We start from the raw sequence: 21,118 nt of genomic DNA, 5'->3' as shown, positions 1-21,118 counted from the left end.
GGCTAAGTGGGGACTTCAGTTTTGTGGTTCAACTCGTAGTCAAACTATCTCCAAATCACACCAAGTAACGGGAGTAACCAAGTGTTAAGAGATAGGCTAACCAGGTCAGAATGCTGGCCGAACGGTTAGGCTGTCCGATCGGACAGCCCAACCGATCGAGCAACACCAGCCGATCGACCGGGCTAACCGATAGACTAGCACTTAGACCCACCAACTCACAAAGTGTAGTATTGACGAGGTACTGTTCGATCGACTACGCCACTCGATTGAACATTACTGCTCGAATCATGAGATACTATACTTCAACACTTAACCTTTTCGAAACATTGGAATGTCACCCGATCGAGCATGCCACCCGATCGAGTGACACTTTGCCAAACCTCAGCTGCTAACCGATCGGTTGGACCAACCGATCGAACGGACTGTTCGATCGGCCAACTTGAAAGGTAATACAAACCATCATACACAAACACATCCTTCACATCAAAGGAAGAAACAATCCACTTGAAAGAACCAGCCGACCGAGCCAGCCGGCCGATCGAACGGGACGTTCGAACGGACTTAAACCCAATCGAACAGCCCACTCGATCGAACAGCCGTCCGATCGAATGGTCTATCCGATCCAGTTTCCACTGTTTACTTTTTCCGCATTACTCATTGTATTGTTATCGAACTATTCAGGCTAACCTATTCTCAGTGCTCCTTTCAATCCACGATCAACCACTGTGAGTATACTCGATCCCTTTTTGCTTTCAGCACTTTTGGGTGTTACATACGTAATCTATCAAATTCACGAACAACACAAACTATTTGAACGCTAACCTACTTGCATGTATTACTTGTCTAAATGATTGCTGTTTATTATGTTTACACGTGGAGTGCTATCTGCCTGCTTTAGCAACGTAGTACTATAGTTTGGACTCAGCACCCGTTCACACGGGGGTTGCTAAGGACAATTACTTGCATGGATTACGGTGGTAATCATGTATTGCGAACTGTCTCGGACAGTCAACTCGAAGTCATTGGTATCGATGGTCCCATGTTGATAATTTACATGCATCGTTTGCCCTTGTGTACGTGCTTGGTTATGCGTAAACTTTTCGAACTTTATATGCTATATCAAACTTGTGTACTCACCTTTACATTATATGTATTGACTTTTATTTTAACGTATGTGACAGGTGTTTAAGCTACTAGCGTGCTAGGGAAGCGAGGCAATAATAAGCTTCTAGGAGCCTGTGACCTTAGGACAGTGTCCACATACCTGCTCCAGGGCCATAATTATCTGTAGATCTTGTACTGGCACCTGTAGTCAGTAAGACCTACAGTTAGCCGTCTAGAAGTCTTAAAACAATATTTAAATTCGGTCTGTAATAATTAAGAATCTGAGTTGTCGGAACAGTTCCCATATTGTTTAGTTGATTTCTATGATAACTTGTTATTATTTGGGACACGGTATGGGACGTGTTATATAACTGAATTGTATGATAGTTGTTGTGGAAACTTCTGAACAATCTGTTTCGCTCAGTGCCGCGCCCCGATGATTCCGCCATCGGTTGGGGTGTGACACGAATAACTACTCCACGATCGTCCTTCTTGCATTTATAAACCCAGCATGTGCCAATTTTCTTGTAATTCTCTGGCTTTTCAACAAGCTTCCAAACACCTAGCTTTTGAAATTGCTGCAGTTCGTCCTACATGGCTTCAACCCAAGAATTATCTTTTAAGGCTTCCTTCCAAGATTTCGGTTCTTCTTGTGAAACGTAACACGCAAAGGACCAGTCATTTTAAAGACCAGATTCTCTAATGGCTGAATATAAACCAGCATTCTGGTTATTTCTCAGCTGATTACGCGTCTGCACACCGCGTTGGACATATCCTATAATGTTTTGCTGTGGATGGGTATCGTGAATCCTCATTTCAGGATTTTCAGGAACACGAGCATTAATACCCAAATTGTTAATATTAAGATCAACCACCAACTCCACACCGGGAATATATGTAGAAGTGTATGCATTCCCTTCAGCAGTATCTACATTCTGCACATGAGGAGTTTCTAAAGAAGCACCTTGAACAGGAGCAACTGGAGCTGAAGAGCCTTCTGCCGCATCATGATATTCATCATCTTCCGATGACTCATTGGAATCAGTAGCATCTTCAAATACCTAATTTTGTACCGTATTGTTAACCGAATTAAAACCTTGGGGGTTAACGATAACAGGTCTAACCAATGGCGAGCCAGCAGCGTTGTCACTATCGAATAACATTCTAGCAGCTGCAGATTCTTTGTCAAAGGTTGGCAGATTAAAGGAGTCGAATAGCCCATCGTAATCGAACATCCAAGGATCACTCAGAGCTCTAACAGGATTTGTGTACCTTTGAACCCTTACTTCACTCCATAGTTCAATCTTTTTGGTTGCCAGATTTCATACGCGAAAATTTGAACTTGCATATCCAAGGAATAAACCCTCGATAGCTTTCGCGCCAAACTTTCCATCCGGCTCAATCATAGTACATGGACCGCGAAAAGGTTCTAGGTAAGAAAGATCCGGTTTTCTTTTCTGTAGAAGTTCGAAACAAGTTTTACCATGCCTCTTAACTGTAAGAACGTGTAGCAAGCAGTCGACACAGCCTCCCCCCAGAATTGAACATGAAGCTCCGACTCTACCAACATTGTTCTTACAGTTTCAATTATCATCCGATTCTTCCTCTCCGCGACACCGTTTTGTTGTGGAGTGTAGCGAGAACTGTATTCATGAAGAATGCCCTTAGAAGTACAGAACTCATCCATCACACGGTTCTTGAACTCAGTTCCATTATCGCTTCTGATCCTCTTAACTTTCAACGTGTAGAGATTTTCCAACATTGTAAGAAGATCCTTGAGGATGCCAGGAGTATCACTCTTGTGTGCCATAAAAGATACCCATGAAAATCTAGAATAATCATCAGTAACCACCAGACAGTAAGCATCCCCGAATGTTGTCTTGTGTTTCATAGGTCCAAAAAGGTCCATATGAAGACGTTCGAGAGGCATGCTAACAGTGTTGATTTTCTTCAAAGGGTGAGACTTCTTTGTTTGCTTCCCTTTCTGGCACGAAACACAGATATCTTGTAGATGAAAACTTCTCACAGGCACACCATTCACAAGATTGTTTTTCACCAAATGGTTCATTTTCCTTAAGTGAATGTGCCCCATTCTTCTATGCCAAGATATAGACTCCTTCTCTGTAGCTTTTGAGACAAAACATGTTACTTGCGCAGATGTCGTAATTGCTTGGCTCATATCAAGAATATAAAGATCATTAACTCTTGGAGCCGATAGGAGAATCCATTCTTGTGGAATTTTGAAACCAGGTTTAAGCACATAACAACCAGCATCATCGAAATGCACGGTGAATTTTTTATCGCATATTTGCGAAACACTGAGAAGATTATGATGAATTTGTCGAACATAATTGATCTTATCGAAACATACAACACCATTGGAGATCATTCCCTCTCCAGTGATGTATCCGCCTTTTTCTCCAGCAAATGCAACATAGCCTCCTCTAATCTTTCTCACATCATATAGAAGTCGTAAGTCGCCGGTCATGTGCCTAGATGCTCCACTATCAACAATCCAATGACTATTAATAGTTCCTCCTGGAACATCCTGCACATATCATCCCATGATCAGTTGAGGATGGGGACCCAAGCCTTAGTGGTCTTGGGTCGTCCCTGAGCATCACGAAAAGTGATCTCGATTTCTTGACGATTTTCGAAAACTGCTGCTCCCCCTGAACTTTCACCCATCCTAGGTTTCCAAGTTTGTTTTTGTTTACCAGATTGAGTTTTGTAAACATATTTTGAAACTTCTGGTTTTAATGGTTGTGAAGAACTTGGTTCCCTTTTGACCGTTTTGACTTCAGATTTTAAAGCCTTTTCAACAGCTTTGATGTTTTGACGTCGTTGTTTCGTTTCTTGTTCCTTAACAGTTCTTTTATCATGTTTTGGTGAAACATGACGACGTTGTGGGTGAACCTTTTTAGGTGGTGCTTTCTCAACAAATTTATCTTTTGGAGTGTTTGAGCAGTTCTTAATGATATGCCCAAACTCCCCACATTTAAAACACGTTCTCCTTTCCACAAACTTAGGAGAATCTGATCGACCAACAGATGTCGAACCCGTAGAACCTGGGATACTTGCTTTCTCATCACACCCGTTTGAATGTTGAGTGTAATTGTTTTAACTGTTACGTTTTAAAATCTTGACTTGTTGTACAAAAATCGGTGTTTGATTTGTTTTCAAAAGTCTCATTTTTATCCGTACCTTTTGATTCTACAAATCTGACATTACTGTTTTTCTTCTGATAACGAGCTCCTTTTGTTTCAAATTTTGATTGAGAAACGTTAGACTTTTGAGCTCGCCTTTCTGGTTGTTTACCCTTAGAAGCAATAGGTTGTTGCTTTGTTGGTGATTTTTGATTTCCAAATTGTTTCCTGATTTCAGCTTTTGGAATTGGGTCACATTGAGTTACAATGACTCCTGGTATTGTCTTTCCCAAAAACTTGTTTGTATTATCTTCAAAAACTTTATCAAATAGATTTCTTGTCATTTTTAATTGGAAAATCGTGATCTAAATAGATTTTAGAATCACCAACCAAAGTGTACAACACATTATTACTCTTAATGGTAGACACAGATTTCTTGTCATTCTTGATAGGATCTATCACTTGTTTGACAATTGGCAGAACAACAGGAGTAGGAGGATCACAAAGAATATGATTCTCAATTGGAATTTCTACTCCTTTCATCTTGTCAAGTGATTTATCCTGATCATTTATATCTGATTCTGATTCATCATCAGACGACTCATAGTCCTCAATGATTGGAGGACTTTGTTTAGTAGATGTTGAAGTTTCTGGTTGCTCAGATGATGTTCTTGAAGAACTGTCCGGTTTGAACCCTAGGCCAGTAGTAACTTCCTCATAATCAAGAGGCACACTGGGTTCATACCGAGGCATATCCTCTTCATCAGGCATATGAGTATAATTATGTCTTAAAGGAGGCATACACTTCTTATACCCTACGCCTGTCTTGTTTCCTTTCAGTTGTTGAACGTCAATGATGTGATCAAGCACAAATCGGGAGTTAGAATAACTCTCCAACTTGAGCTTAATTGCATCATGCTCACATTTGGCAATGGCTAGTTCCTTTTTGGTTTCCTCAACGATGTTAATGTAATCGTTAATACTAACTTGTTTATGATAAACAACTTTGTTCACTTCGGAAACACTTTTCTTTAAGGTTTCAATTACAGATTTAAATTCCTTTTCGTTTCTGACCAGAGCCATATTTGCCTTTTTGCACTTAGACATTTCAATAACCAAACTTTGATTATGACTATGAAGCTTTTCAGATTCAAGCTTCAACTCTGCACAAGAATTACAAAAACTAGGAGCAGGAGTTTCAGAATTTACCTGACTCGTAGAGGCTGAGACATTTGCCATAAAGGCAGTTTGAAAAGAAAAAGATCCGTCTTCAGAGAAGAACTTCTCCATTTCTTTAGATGCTACAGCAGCCTTCTTGATCATAACTGATTTATGACATTTCAACTCCTCTGCTTCATTTAATAAGTCATCAACATCAGAACTTGTTTCTTCCTTCACATCAGATTCAGAATGATAATCGCCCGAAATAGAACTTTCTTCATCAGAACTCCCGGTATAACCCGAACTGTCGTCACTTTCAGAAAATTCTTCCTTGTGAACGTGCTTGATGTGATTGATGATCTTTGCATAACACGTTGTTCCTCCTCCTTCTTGATCACCTTCCCCAAATTGTACAGACCAATTACACCCTTCGTCAGCTTGAACGGTCAATGCTCGATTGGTGTTTGATGGTCCAGACTGGTTCTGATTGTTGTTCACTGCTACCATCCTCCTTTCACGATTGTCTTGATTGACATTGACATTGGAAGTACTCGTCTGATTTCTGAATTGGTTCTGATTGCCTTGTTTGCTTGGTCGGGTGCACTCACGTTTGAAGTGACCCTTTTCGCCACAATTGAAACATGTAACCGCATCTTCATCAAACCCGTACTTCGTATCCTTCTTACTTTCCAACGAAGTTCTTCCAGTTCGACTCATGAAATCCCTTGCCCTTCTAACTACACTTGCAAACGCCCACTTTATATCCATCAACTCCATTTCATCACGGTCGATCTGTTGATAATCTTCATTAGTCATATTGATGTTTCCAATTTGACCCACGACCAAACCGCAGTAAGCACTGACCATTGTATTAGTGAGTTCCATATGCTCCTTTGCTACTATAATGCTAACTTGTGAGAGGTTTGAAGTATCGACTCTGACCGTGTTAGGGTTTAGGGGTGGAGGATTATTGGTATAATGAGCTTGCTGTTGTTGTGGTTGGGCTTGTTGTTGTGGTTGGACTTGTGGTTGTGATGGAACAGGAATATAAGCCCTCGGATCGAACTGAGGTTGAGTAGTGGTAGCTTGAGGTGGAGGTTGGGGTGTTTGAAAAGGAACATAAGCACTACCAAATTGAGGTCTAGAATAAGCCTTAGCTTGAGCACTCATATGCGCTGGCGGATGAAAGACACTCGGATCGAAAACCAGAGGTGGAGCTGATTGTGAAAACGGAAAAGAGCTTGTATTTGATATAAACGCCGTTTGTAACTTCAGTTGCTGAGCTGAACTGGAACTAGCTAACTGGTTAAAACCTGCAAGATACATTTCGGTATTTTGAGGAGCATGAATTCGTTTAGCTTTCCGAATTTCTTCATCATTTTTGTGTTCCAGCTTCTGAATGAATTCATAAATATTGACATTTGGAGCATCTAGAATGCCCGTATGCTTTAAAAGCTCAATGAATGGGCTCCACTTTGGAGGTAGAGCATCAGCAAAACGTGCAACCATTTCCGGTTGAGTTGAAGTAACACCATAAGCAAACATTTCACTAATCAAATGATAAAAAACGTGTAGTCATATCATTTAGGGTTTCATTCTACAAGAACTGAAATGATTCAAACTCTTTCTACAATAGATCATGGCGTGTCTTTCTAGTAGCTGCATTTCCTTCTCCTCTCGCTACCAAGGCATCCCATAATGTTTTCGTGTCGACACAGTAAGAGAATTGATGATAGATTTCTTTGTGAAGTGCTTGTGTAAGAATCGCAAACGCCTTTTTCTCTAAGTCATAGGCTTTCTTGTCATTGATGTGTATAAAATGCAACATATAAATTACATCAAATGAGGCATAAAACTAACCCTTTTTAAGTACCAATGTTGGAAAAAGAGTGTTTTTGTCTTCCTTTTGTATTTTCAGGATGAAATGAGCTCAAATACACAAAAGAAGCAAAAAGACAGCTAATTCTAGCATAAATACAAGAAAAGGAACAAAAGTAGATTGCCCGAACCCTCAACGGCATACTCCCAAGCAAAGAAGAGAAAACAGAAGACTGAACACGCCCCGTGCTAAGCCAGCACGGGGTCGTGCCCAAGAAGCAGCAGAAAAGACAAACCTGTAGAAGCTTCTATTGCCCACCACGGGGCCGTGTCCAGTGAGCACGGGGGCGTGGTTAAAGTACAGCAGGCGCATTAATTGTAATTGCGAATTACAATTAATGAAGAGAGAGAGTGTCAGACGGGCACGGGGGCGTGTCCAGCGGACACGGGGCCGTGCCCAGCCTTCTGTTCAGCCTATAAATAGGAGTGCTTGGTTTCATTCCAACTCATCCCTTGGCACACCACCTCTCTCACACTTCATCCACCACCCACCACCACCATAACACCATCATCCACCACCATCATCCATTGTCCATCGTAGAGTGTGTGAGTCGTCTCGGGATCCAAGATTGATAGTAAGAGTTCTTGACAATCAAGGCTTTGTTTGCCTAAGTCTCTTACATCACTTGGTGAAGACAAGTGTTTAGTATAATACTTTTTATTTTTAATCTTTTGCACTTTTTATTTGGTTTTGTATTAATGACTTTAATAACTAGTTACTTATGTTGAAGGTGATCTTTCCTTATCGTTTGTCCGTGGTGTCTTGGCATTATTTTACTGTCTATATAAAATAAAGGATTTTCACCATTCATATCTCCACGGTCTATATGGAGGTATGTTGGCTACCTGGTCGGGGGTTAAGGGGACGGTTTGGTAAAGGTCTTGCCTTTGTTCAGCGTTTAGAGGTCCTGCAAGGGACCTGGGTCAAATTTAGTAGGATCTCCTTCAATGACCATAGGTATTGGATGGCGGGGATCCAAACTCTTTGACCCCCTCATAAGTTAACTACTATTAATACTATAACCCGGCTATTTAGGACTGTATCCCTGCTGACTCAGACTACTTAGCCGAGGGTAACGTCACCGCCAAAAGCGGGGCCTACCATAATTTGCATTAATAACTTAATTCATTATCTTCCAATAATCCAACCCTTTAGGATTGTATCCTTGCTGACTCAAACTACTGGGTTGAGGGTAACCTCGCCTTCAAAAGAGGGGCCTACTACAATAACTAAGATAATCTCTTAAACAAGTGCAAAAGTGCGAAAATAATCAAAGGTTATACTAATACACGAGTCGGATCCAAGTGATTCATCTTGTCTATCTGTTTTTATTTTATTTTATTTTTCAGCATTTAGTTAGTTTTTATTTTCTTAGTTTAAAAATCTTTTTCTAACTTTTTGATTTGATTAGACGTTGAGGATAAACCGGTACTAAAAGCTCTTGTGTCCTTGGACGACCTCGGTATCTTACCAACACTATACTACGTCCACGATGGGTGCACTTGCCCATATGTGTGTTTAGTGTTAGTGAATATCGTGTTTTATAAATTTAAAACTTGGCTAAAAGTGTAAAAAGGGCTTAAATATACATTAAAAATATATTACACTACACGCACATCAAGTTTTTGGCGCCGTTGCAGGGGACACAAGGATTTTAAGAAAGCTTAAAATCGACGGCCTAATCAGTTTTTCAAAACCTATTTAAAACGCGCGCACATTTTTCTGCATTTTAGTTTAGTTTGCATTTACAGTAGCCTGAACATGGGGCCGTGCTCACTGAACACGCCCCCGTGTTGCATATTTTTTAGTTAGATACCCAGATACAGAGTCTGAACACAGGGCCGTGCTCACTGAACACGCCCCCGCGCTCAACGTGACCAGTAACTTTAATTAAAACGCCCAGATACAGACCCTGAACACTGGGCCGTGTTCACCAGAAACGGGGCCGTGTCCAGCCTCTGTTTCCGTCTTTGTTTTTGTTTTCTGGTCCCGAGACTCAGTTGTGGTCTGCTGAGTGATTCTTATGGATCAATACTCAGGAGATTACAACTACACCTATGATGAGGATGATTATAGGGGTAATTATTGCACTAATTGTCGTAACACACGCTCGGTTCAATATAATAACTCATATCAACCATCCAATTCATACAACTACTATGAGGAGCCCAAGTACGAGCCATCAACTTCATACACATCCTATGAAGACCAAAGGTATGAACTTCCTTCCTCATACTCATATTTTGATGAACCAAGGCATGAACCTTCATATTCATACTTTGAAGATTCAAGATATGAGCCACCACCTTCATACACTTATTATGAGGAACCATGGCGTGAACAACCCACCTCATATGAGTACTATGAAGAACAAATTTTCGACCCTTATCCATCATATACTTACAATGAAGAACAATGGTGTGAACCATCTACTTCATATGAGTACTATGAGGAGCCAAGGATCGAACTACCGGATTCAAGCTTTGAGGATCCAAATTCTTTTTCTCTCACCGAAGTGACCAATAGGATATTAGAACACATTATAACTATCGAACGTTACATGAAAGAATCTCGCGCAAGGGAAGAGGAGTCCCGCGCAAGAGAAGAATTAAATTGTAATAATAACGTAGAGATAGTTGAAAATGTAAAAATGGAAGAACAAGAAAGTGAAAAACCGACACATGAGTTAAACAACGAAAAAAGTGAGTCCGATAACGTTAAATTACAAGAAGAGTCTAATTTTGAAGAAATTAATCTCTTGTCACCTACTTTCGAAAATCATTGTTTAGTAACCCCTCATGCCAAGTTTTTAAAAGAGTTTAACACTAGTGCTAAAATCAAAGAAATAGTAAGTGTTAAGTTAACTAATGATCAAACCTCGCTAATAAAAGAAGATCCTTTTGAAATTAACATTACACCGGTTCCATGTTTCTTTCAAAATTCATTTATTAGTAATATCACCATTGATAAAGATCTTTGTGTTAACATAATGCCTAACTACATTTTTGTAAAATTAAGTATTAGTGACTTTACTCCACTTCAAATACCCATTTTTCTATCCGATCGAAAAGTGATAAAATCAATCGGTGTAGTTGAAGATTTTTTGGTTCAAACAAATCAAATGGTAATCCCAACCGACTTTGTCATCCTCAATGACGCTCCTTTAGTCTTGGGAAAACCTTTTGCACAAACTCATAAAGCTTTGAAAAACCGGAAATTCAACAATCTACCTCTTCAGTTAGGGGCATTCAAAAGGAGCATAGATCTTGAACGTTCAATGAAATATCCTTTTGGTAATAATGACCCCCTAATTGAAGATGAGCCAGAACCACCCGATAAGGAGGGTCTAGCCAAGGACCCTTATAAACGTGGCGCACCCCGGAGGCATTCCGCGGAACTATCCTTAGTTTAGTTTAATCTTTTAGTTTTAATTTGCAGGAATAAAACACACTCGCAGTGGTAAAGGATGAAAAAGGGAACGAGAAAAATGGCCCCATGCACAAGAACGAGGCAACCCGACACAAATCTCCATTACAGAAGGCTCAACACGGGCTGTGCCCAACCAACACGGCCCCGTGCTGAACCACCTGCAGAAAAATGCCCAGTTCAGGTAACTGGACACGGGCCGTGTTCACCAGACACGCCCCCGTGTCCAGGCTTCTGTCTCATTTCTTTAATTTCTGTTACTGGCACCTGAACACGGGGCCGTGCCCGGTCCCCACGGGGCTGTGTCCAGACTGCCAGTAACATAAATCTTTGCTTTTTAACACTACATTACACATCCAATCAACCTAAAAATTTATTTTTGGGACACATTGAGGACAATGTGTAATTTAAGTGTGGGGGGGAAGCTAACACCTTGAAATTTTGCAAGTCCTAACAACAAGCCTTACACAAAACTCTATTGGAACCGCTAAACACCCCAATTTTTTTTCAAAATTTTTCATTTTTTTTACTTGTCTAAAGTTTAAGTTAGGAATCCTAAGATTAATAAGGTTATATTTTTACAAATTTTACAACCGAGAGCGTCGTGATAACAAGAACCAACATAAGAAAATTATGAAATGGCATAACAAGTCTAGTTAAAATTTGATTATATATACTTGATCACATTAAAAAAAAAAACCCCATTCCCACAAAAGTGAGTTTTGAGCCTTTATTAAGCATACAAATTTACATCCTTAGACTAAATGCTCATTTTTCGTTTCTTGTGTGAATAGCCGCTTGGTTCCTACAACTCTAGAACTTGCCACGACGATTCATTCCCGGTCCTTACCAACTTAAACACAAGTAAGTAAATGATGGAGGCATTAGGACTAACCATTTTTCTTTCCACACTATTATTTTTCATTTTTTTACCACCTACCCAAAATCCCCCTAGTTAACCCCTTTGAGCCTAAACCTTTCATTTCTTTACCCTTTTTCACCCACCAAAAACCCTTTTTATTTTTCACCCTTTATTTTAGTAACAAGCTCGGTTTTTCGTAAACTCGTTCTTTTTCGTGTGACAAAAAAAAAATTGATGAAGTTGAAAAAAACCAAACAAAGCTATGCAAACAAAAGCTTGTTTGGAGAAATACTTCAAGGAAAAAAATCACCAAAAACAAAGTGTTTTACGAAAACCGACGCTTTTTACGCTTTTCGCCCTTTTACTAACCACTAACCTAACCACCCACCTTTAGCCCAAGCCTAACCCTTCACCCAAAAACTCCTCTTGATATCTACAAAGGTATAAAGTTAAAAAGGAGGAGGATTGATTGCTTGGCAAGCTTATTGTAGAAATAAGTTCCATGCCGCTCTCGAGTGATTCACTAAAAATACACCTTCGGCCGAGTGTTGAGTGATCCCCCGTGAGGTATGTGAACTTGTATATAAATGAAATTTAAAAACAAAAAAGACATGCTATGCCCTAATAAGTAATTTATCTTATGAAACGTTCTAAATAAATCATAACGAATAGGATTTTAAATAAATAAAAATAAAACCCAAAAAAAATCTTGGATTCCCGACACTCTATGACAAGCCAAAAACCTTCTCTTCTACCCATTCCATTTGGGAGTGTAAGCCACATATTTAAAGAGTTTTGCTTGAGGACAAGCAAAAGTTCAAGTGTGGGGGTATTTGATGTGTATAAAATGCAACATATAAATTACATCAAATGAGGCATAAAACTAACCATTTTTAAGTACTAATGTTGGAAAAAGAGTGTTTTTGTCTTCCTTTTGTATTTTCAGGATGAAATGAGCTCAAATACACAAAAGAAGCAAAAAGATAGCTAATTCTAGCATAAATACAAGAAAAGGAACAAAAGTAGATTGCCCGAACCCTCAACGGCATCCTCCCAAGCAAAGAAGAGAAAACAGAAGACTGACAGCACGGGGCCGTGCCCAAGAAGCAGCAGAAAAGACAAACCTGTAGAAGCTTCTATTGCCCACCACGGGGCTGTGTCCAGTGAGCACGGGGGCGTGGCGAAAGTACAGCAGGCGCATTAATTGTAATTGCGAATTACAATTAATGAAGAGAGAGAGTATGAGACGGGCACGGGGGCGTGTCCAGCGGACACGGGGCCGTGCCCAGCCTTCTGTTCAGCCTATAAATAGGAGTGCTTGGTTTCATTCCAACTCATCCCTTGGCACACCACCTCTCTCACACTTCATCCACCACCCACCACCACCATAACACCATCATCCACCACCATCATCCATTGTCCATCGTAGAGTGTGTGAGTCGTCTCGGGATCCAAGATTGATAGTAAGAGTTCTTGACAATCAAGGCCATGTTTGCCTAAGTCTCTTACATCACTTGGTGAAGACAGGTGTTTAGTATCATACTTTTTATTTTTAATCTTTTGCACTTTTTATTTGGTTTTGTATTAATGACTTTAATAACTAGTTACTTATGTTGAAGGTGATCTTTCCTTATCATTTGTCCGTGGTGTCTTGGCATTATTTTACTGTCTATATAAAATAAAAGATTTTTCACCATTCATATCTCCACGGTCTATATGGAGGTATGTTGGCTACCTGGTCGGGGGTTAAGGGAACGGTTTGGTAAAGGTCTTGCCCTTGTTCAGCGTTTAGAGGTCCTGCAAGGGACCTGGGTCAAATTTAGAAGGATCTCCTTCAATGCCCATAGGTATTGGATGGCGGAGATCCAAACTCTTTGACCCCCTCATAAGTTAACTACTATTAATACTATAACCCGGCTATTTAGGACTGTATCCCTGCTGACTCAGACTACTTAGCCGAGGGTAACGTCACCGCCAAAAGCGGGGCCTACCATAATTTGCATTAATAACTTAATTCATTATCTTCCAATAATCCAACCCTTTAGGATTGTATCCTTGCTGACTCAAACTACTGGGTTGAGGGTAACGTCGCCTTCAAAAGAGGGGCCTACTACAATAACTAAGATAATCTCTTAAACAAGTGCAAAAGTGCGAAAATAATCAAAGGTTATACTAATACACGAGTCGGATCCAAGTGATTCATCTTGTCTATCTGTTTTTATTTTATTTTATTTTATTTTTCAGCATTTAGTTAGTTTTTATTTTCTTAGTTTAAAAATCTTTTTCTAACTTTTTGATTTGATTAGACGTTGAGGATAAACCGGTACTAAAAGCTCTTGTGTCCTTGGACGACCTCGGTATCTTACCAACACTATACTACGTCCACGATGGGTGCACTTGCCCATATGTGTGTTTATTGTTAGTGAATATCGTGTTTTATAAATTTAAAACTTGGCTAAAAGTGTAAAAAGGGCTTAAATATACATTAAAAATATATTACACTACACGCACATCATCATCTTCAAGCATATTAGTAAAACCCGCTGCAGTTGATACTGCTACTTCGAGGGCAGGGTTGCATGCAGTAGTGAAACACGTCCAAATTTCGGTGCTTTGCCCTTGAACGTATGTGTGGAAACGACCCTTCCATGATGGAAAGTTTTTCATGTGATTCAGCTTTGGTGGGCGATTGTTGCTACCCGTTTCACTCTCGCTAAGCAAAAGATTCTGAATGCTTTGATTTTGATTTGATACCAAGACCTATTGACTTGCACTTATGGATGGTTGAGGAAATATATTTCTTGCCCACGCGGCTGCTGAAGTTTGATCTTGACCTGGTTGTGGGTCCATACTCCAATCCCACGGATTTGTGCAGCTCATATTTGATGTATGAAGTAGAATACCTGATCAAATACTTGAAAACACAATGTTATCACACTTTTACAAACCTTCTGTTTAAAATTGACAACAATCTCGACGAAACACTTTCCACGAAACACACTCTGTTTCGTCGAAATGGCTTATGACGAAACGCTTTGTGTTTCGTCGAAGATGCTTTTGGCGAAACGCTTGTGTTTCGTCGCTTGTTCGTTTCGTTGTCGATAAGGTTTCAGACAGTCGGTGAAATAGTTGGTGAGATTTTACAAACACAAATCTTATCTTTTACTAACACAGTACAACTCACAACATGTCCGACTTACCAACCCAGGCATGGTCACATATATTTTAATCACTTTTTATTCTTTTCAATTTTTCCTTTTAATTCTAAATTCAAAGAAAACTCAAGAACTTTTTGAAGGCTCCTATGAACTCCTTGAATATATGAAGAATACACCCAGAAAATATGATTTTTCCGGTCACCAAATAATTTTCCGAAACATGAAATTGCACAAGACTTTCACTAAAAACCCGGTTTATCACTTGAACAATCAATCTAACAAGGTTTTTGATGAAACTCTTTAGCAAAGAACAATATTCAAGCAGATTTTTAAGAAGATTTTTCCAAAAAAAAAAGAGTTTTTCAAGAACAATTTTCAGAAAATTAAGAACAACCAGTTTTAACACTTGATAAAAACCGAACTATGTTTGATTTTAAACAAGGATAAGAGCCAATGCTCTGATACCACTTGTAGGTCCCGAAATCTGAGGATCGATAACGAAAACCAAATCCTTGTTTATAACAAACAATGTCACGGGTGCGGAATCCCCGTAACTATGCCAAATCAAACACAGTATATAACACACACGGTATAACCAATAAAACGCAATCTATTGATTAAAAGGGATGAGAACCAAGATTAACTGATACACACACAGTTTGACAGAATAACTTCTCAGGGTATGCTCTCATCTGATTTCAAAGTGAAACCAGAAAGGTGTTTATATAGCAGCCTGGGCCATACATCGACGAAACCAAGAGTGGGCTCGACGAAACAACATTGGGCCAGTCATTGGGCCTGAAGAAGCCCAACAGTCGACGAAGCAAGTCAGTTTCGTCGCAGATCACGACGAAACGAGATGAAATGGTCATAGTTTGTTTCGTCGTTATGTGTTCGACGAAACACAAGGTGTTTCGTCGAAGGCTGCAAATGCTGAACTGTTTGCTGCAAACAGACAGTTGCAGCAAACCTCATATAAACACAAACATAATGATAGTTTTACCCTTATATGCAACATGCATTGTTCGTATACATTACATACCAAATAGAGACAAATAAGTCAGACACAAGCGGATAGGAGGATATCCGACTTGGTCGACGGCAAATACAGACTCGATAAACCTCAAAAGACCGTACAAAATACAACGATACTAAAGACGAGTTACAGACACAAAAAGGTGCACTAACAAACTTAACACTTATTGTGTTCTGTTACCACGTCGTTAACTAATCACTAACTTTTGATCTTGCTACTATACTTTTAGGGTGTCCTAAGATCCCTAAAACTTCCTAAGATCCCTATGACACCCCCAAAGGTATAGTAACAAGATCAAAAGTTAGTGATCAGATAACGACGTGGTGACAGAACACAGTAAGTGTTAAGTTAGGGGGTGACGGGCATCAAAGTGATAGTTGGGGGTGGCGGCGACAAATAGCCAATAGCTAGGGGTGATAAAATCTAATAACCCTATATACAAACACACAAACATGTACACACGTAGATGAGCCTGAGCTGGACAAAGCTTGAGCTCAATTAACTTGTGAGAGCTACAGCTCGGCTCGTTGGTAGTTTATCAAGCTCAATTAAATATTTATAAAGAACAAATATTACACTAAGGCTCAAGAACGGGCCTGGCGAGCTTCACCTGCCAGGCTCGATAAATAAATGAGCTTTACTTTAGGCTCAGGCTCGACAAGACTCGACTCGTTTCGAGCTTTATCTCGAGCTGATCCCGTGCAGCTCGCGAGTCGCACGACTCGTTTGTACCCCTAGCACAAACACACACACACAAACATACATACATACATACACACACGTACGTATATACATACACATACATGTACGTACCTACATACACACGTACACACATATATACACACATACTTCACATACACACCCACAACATCATACACACACTTACATACAAACACATACACACACATACATACACTAACACACACATACAAATATACACGAACAATTAACATATACACATATTAATAGAAAGACAAGCATTCACCGAATTCAGATTGCTCGTTTGATGAAATTAAATATCTTATTATGTTTGATATTACGTGTTTTTTATGTTTTAGTATGTAGGTCTTTTTATTTATTTAAAATTATATTTATGTAGTATTCATATATATATATATAGGCTAAAGCTAGGTAGAAAACCCTCCATTTTGAGAAAACCGTAGAAAACCCAACCTTCCGACTTTTTTTTTTTTGAAAAAAATAACACATGTAATATACATGTTTTTAAGATTTTGGAGCCAAAAAAAACAAAAAAGCACCGAAGGAATGTTTAAAAAAAACAAATTTCAGCAAGTTTCAGCCTTTTTTGCCTAACACATGTTAGTCACCCGGAGTTTGCTGAAATTTTTTTATTTTTTTAAAAAACATCCCTTTGGCGCTTTTTTGTTTTTTTTTGGCCCAAAACACTTAAAAACATATATATTACATGTGTTATTTTTTTCAAAAAAAAAAAAAAAAAGTCGGGAGGTTGGGTAAAAATGGGAGGAGTTTTGAGTTTCCAGAGTTTTCTAAAAACATAAGGGTTTTCTATATAGCCCTCCCATATATATATATATATATATATATATATATACATATATATATATATATATATATATATATATATATATGTATATATATATATATATATATATATATATATATAGAATTGAGCTAAAATAAGAACCACCTCGAGTTGTAAGAACCGCGAGAACCACACCATCCGGGTCGCCGTTTACCATGATTTCGTTTTTACAACTAGATGTGTGTATTATAAACACAGCCGTAAAAAAAAAATTTTAAACGCCGCGGCCGAGGGGGTAGTTTTTTACACCACAAGTTTGGTAAACTTGTGGTGTAAAAAACTACCCCCTCGGCCGCGGCGTTTAAATTTTTTTTTTTTACGGCTGTGTTTATAATACACACATCTAGTTGTAAAAAAGAAATCATGGTAAACGGCGACCCGGATGGTGTGGTTCTCGCGGTTCTTACAACTCGGGGTGGTTCTAATTCTAACAGCCCCTATATATATATATATATATATATATATATATATATATATATATATATATATATATAAAAGTTCGAATACATATAATAAACAAAATAAAATTAATTTTATTAAAGAACCTAATTCTTTATTACTTAATACAATGACAATTATGTAATTGACTATTATTTATTTGGTTAAAATCATGAATAAAATAAGAAATAGTTAATTTGGCTTATAGGGGTGTGTCGTCTCTATACGTGAATATTTTTTTTAAAATTTAATTATTTATTAATAAAAATTAAAAAATTAAAAAAAAATTATTTTTACTTATAGGAAGGACATGTCCTTTCTATAGGTTAGTTAATTTTTTTTTTCAAATTTTCATTGATTTGTGGAAAATTTTGCCTCCTAAATGAATTTTTTTAACTTTCAAACCTTTTAGAGACAATATGTTCTTTCTATAGTTTTATTTATTTATCATTTAAAATTTTTATTGCAAGCATTTTAGAGACGATATATTCTTTCTATAGGTTAGTTTATTTATTTTTTAAAAGTTTTATTTCAAACATTTTAGAGACGACATGTCGTCTCTATAGGTGTAAATATATATATTTTTAGTTAAAAATGAATAAATTAATAAACTTAATTGGGTTTATTGGGATGACATGTCGTCTCTATACGCGAATAACATATTTTGTATTTTTAATTATTTATTAACCAAAACTAAAAAACAAAACAAAATTATGTTTCCCTACAGAGACAATATGTCCTTTCTATAGGTTAGTTTGTTTATTTTTTAAAATTTTTATCTCAAACATTTTAGAGACAATATGTCCTTTCTATAGGTTTGTTTATTTATTTTTAAAATTTTTATTTCAAACATTTTATAGACGACATGTCGTCTCTGTAGGTTTAAATATATATTTTTTAGTTAAAAAACAAGAATACATTAAAAAACTTAATTGGGTTTATAGAGACGACATGTCGTCTCTATATACGGATAACTTTTTTTTCCAAAACAAATTTGGAATGGTCGGAAATTTTGCTGTCTAAATTAAAATTCTTTTGACTAGTCAAACTTTTTTAGAGATGACACGTCGTCTCTATAAGTTAAACTTTATTTTTCAGTTTTATTTTAATTTTCACACATATTAATCATTTATAAAATTAAACTAAAAGAAAAATATTTAAAGTTATAGAGACAACATGTCGTCTATATAAGTGAATACGGTTTTTTTAAAGTCTCCAATTCAACAAACTAGAGAATAAAAAAAACAAAAAAAATTATTTTCACCTTATAGAGAGGATATGTCGTCCCTATAAGGTAACATATCTTAAAAGACACAAAAACGCTATAGAACGACATGTCATCTCTATAAGGTGATCTATAGAGAGGACCTGTGTTTTTCCTATATGTGTCGTCCCTATAGGGGTTTTTTCTTATAGTGATATATCATCATATGAAGTTGTCCACTTAAATGTATATATTTATCAACATAGTTTTATAAAATTTCAATTATATAATGTTTTTAAATTCTACATAGAGTGTCCTATAACCTTTCTTTATAAAAAAAAATATATATAACTTTTTTGAAAAAATAAAGATCCCGCGGGGACAATATGGCAACTTTTTATTTCTATCTTCTAGATGGAGTATGACAAGCAAGAAGGGAAGTTACATTTCGTCTATAAAATGATGATAAACAAAAAAAACCCCTATTACATGTATACCGTCGTCCGTAGTCCAGAATGAACATAAAATGATAATGAACAAGAAAATCAAATTTAAGTCAAAGTATCAAACCGGTGGAGTGGTGGTCCATTGGTAAAAACAAAGCCTAATCATTACAAAGTAGGTTGTTGAGCCCCGAGTACTCTCTATCTAGGCCGAGTACTCCTCATGTACTCTTTGCCTAGGTCGAGTTCATCCCAAGTATATTCAACTTTGACTAACGAACGCTTAACGACTAGAGGGATAAAATTTGTACCTTAACGTCTTTCTCAGTGATTATAATATTTTATTTGACTTGTCCATAGTTATTATTAGTCAAAACCTATCTAGTTATCTTTATACTTTGTTTGTACATGTTATTTATTAAACAACTAGTATTAAGCTTCTTGCGTTGCGACGGATGGCGTAAATCGTGACAAGTAGCATCAATGCTATATCCGACCAACAACACCGGAAAAATGGGTAAAAACAAAATAACAAAAAAAGAAAAATAACACCTAACGAAAAACATACGTAAAATCTTTGAACCATTCATGCATGTGTGTCGTGTTAATGCGAAAAAATTAGACTAAAACATAAAATATAGAAAAGAATAACTAAGTCGATCTAGGACCTACTCGTTGCGACGATTCTGTCAAACAGGAAAATAAAGACGCATTGTGACGAGCCTGTCAAATGGAAAAAATAGACGAAAAGACATTGAACCCACACGCACATTGCGGCGTATTCACTTGCAAAATTTCGAACAAACAAAGAAATTAAAAAAGATGAAAAGTATGGAGGATCAAATTTGAAAAAAAAAAAAATATTAGGTGTTAACTTGGAAAAGTTAAAAAGGTTTAGGTAAAAGTAGAAATAAAAAAAAATCAAAGCGGTTAAAATACAAAACAAAAATGAAAACCTTTAAATTAGAAATGAAAAAGGCAAAGTTTTTTTTTTTTTTCTTTTTTTCCTTTTGAAACCTCCCTATACTTAGATTACAACATTATGAAGCACAAACATGTTAGACTATGGGGTATGGGGCGGGGGTTGGGGCGGGGGTTGGGGGGTGGGTTGGAGAGAAACGTCCAAGTCACTACCTCGGGTAGACTTGGGTTTGGGCGTGGCCACTTAAGCGGGAGTTTAAGGCCGGGCGTGGGGCGGGGCTATCACACCACATGGCGGAACCTCATTGGCCAAGAGCACTAGCTCTTTGAAATTGGTGTTTTTTCCACGCCACCCAACCCACGCCCCACCATACCCCTTTGAAATTGGCTTTTAATCTTGGGTGTCCCATAGTACACGTGTCACACCATACCCCCAACACACACCCCACCATACTACACGATCTTAGTAATTTGTAATATGAAAATTATAGGTAATAAATAATGTTGTATGGAAAATGACAATTATATAAAACCACAGTTATTCAAATTAGGTAAACCAAGCTTACTTAAAGGTATTAAAGTCACTGTTTTGAATGTAGAAAGTAACCAAAGCTAAGGTGTTGGATGTGTTTTACCCGTTAGAAAAACTTTTGAAACTAAAATTGAGGGAACTGATTGGTATAACTTGTGTAACACATAATGTATAATTGTATATGTGTTTTCATCCCTGTAGTTTGTCGAAAATCACTATTTCAGTCCATTAATTTAAAAATTGC

The sequence above is a fragment of the Helianthus annuus genome, chromosome 9, assembly GCF_002127325.2.
Source record: "Helianthus annuus cultivar XRQ/B chromosome 9, HanXRQr2.0-SUNRISE, whole genome shotgun sequence".
Lineage (NCBI taxonomy): Eukaryota > Viridiplantae > Streptophyta > Magnoliopsida > Asterales > Asteraceae > Helianthus > Helianthus annuus.
Note: the sequence above shows the minus strand (reverse complement) of the source record.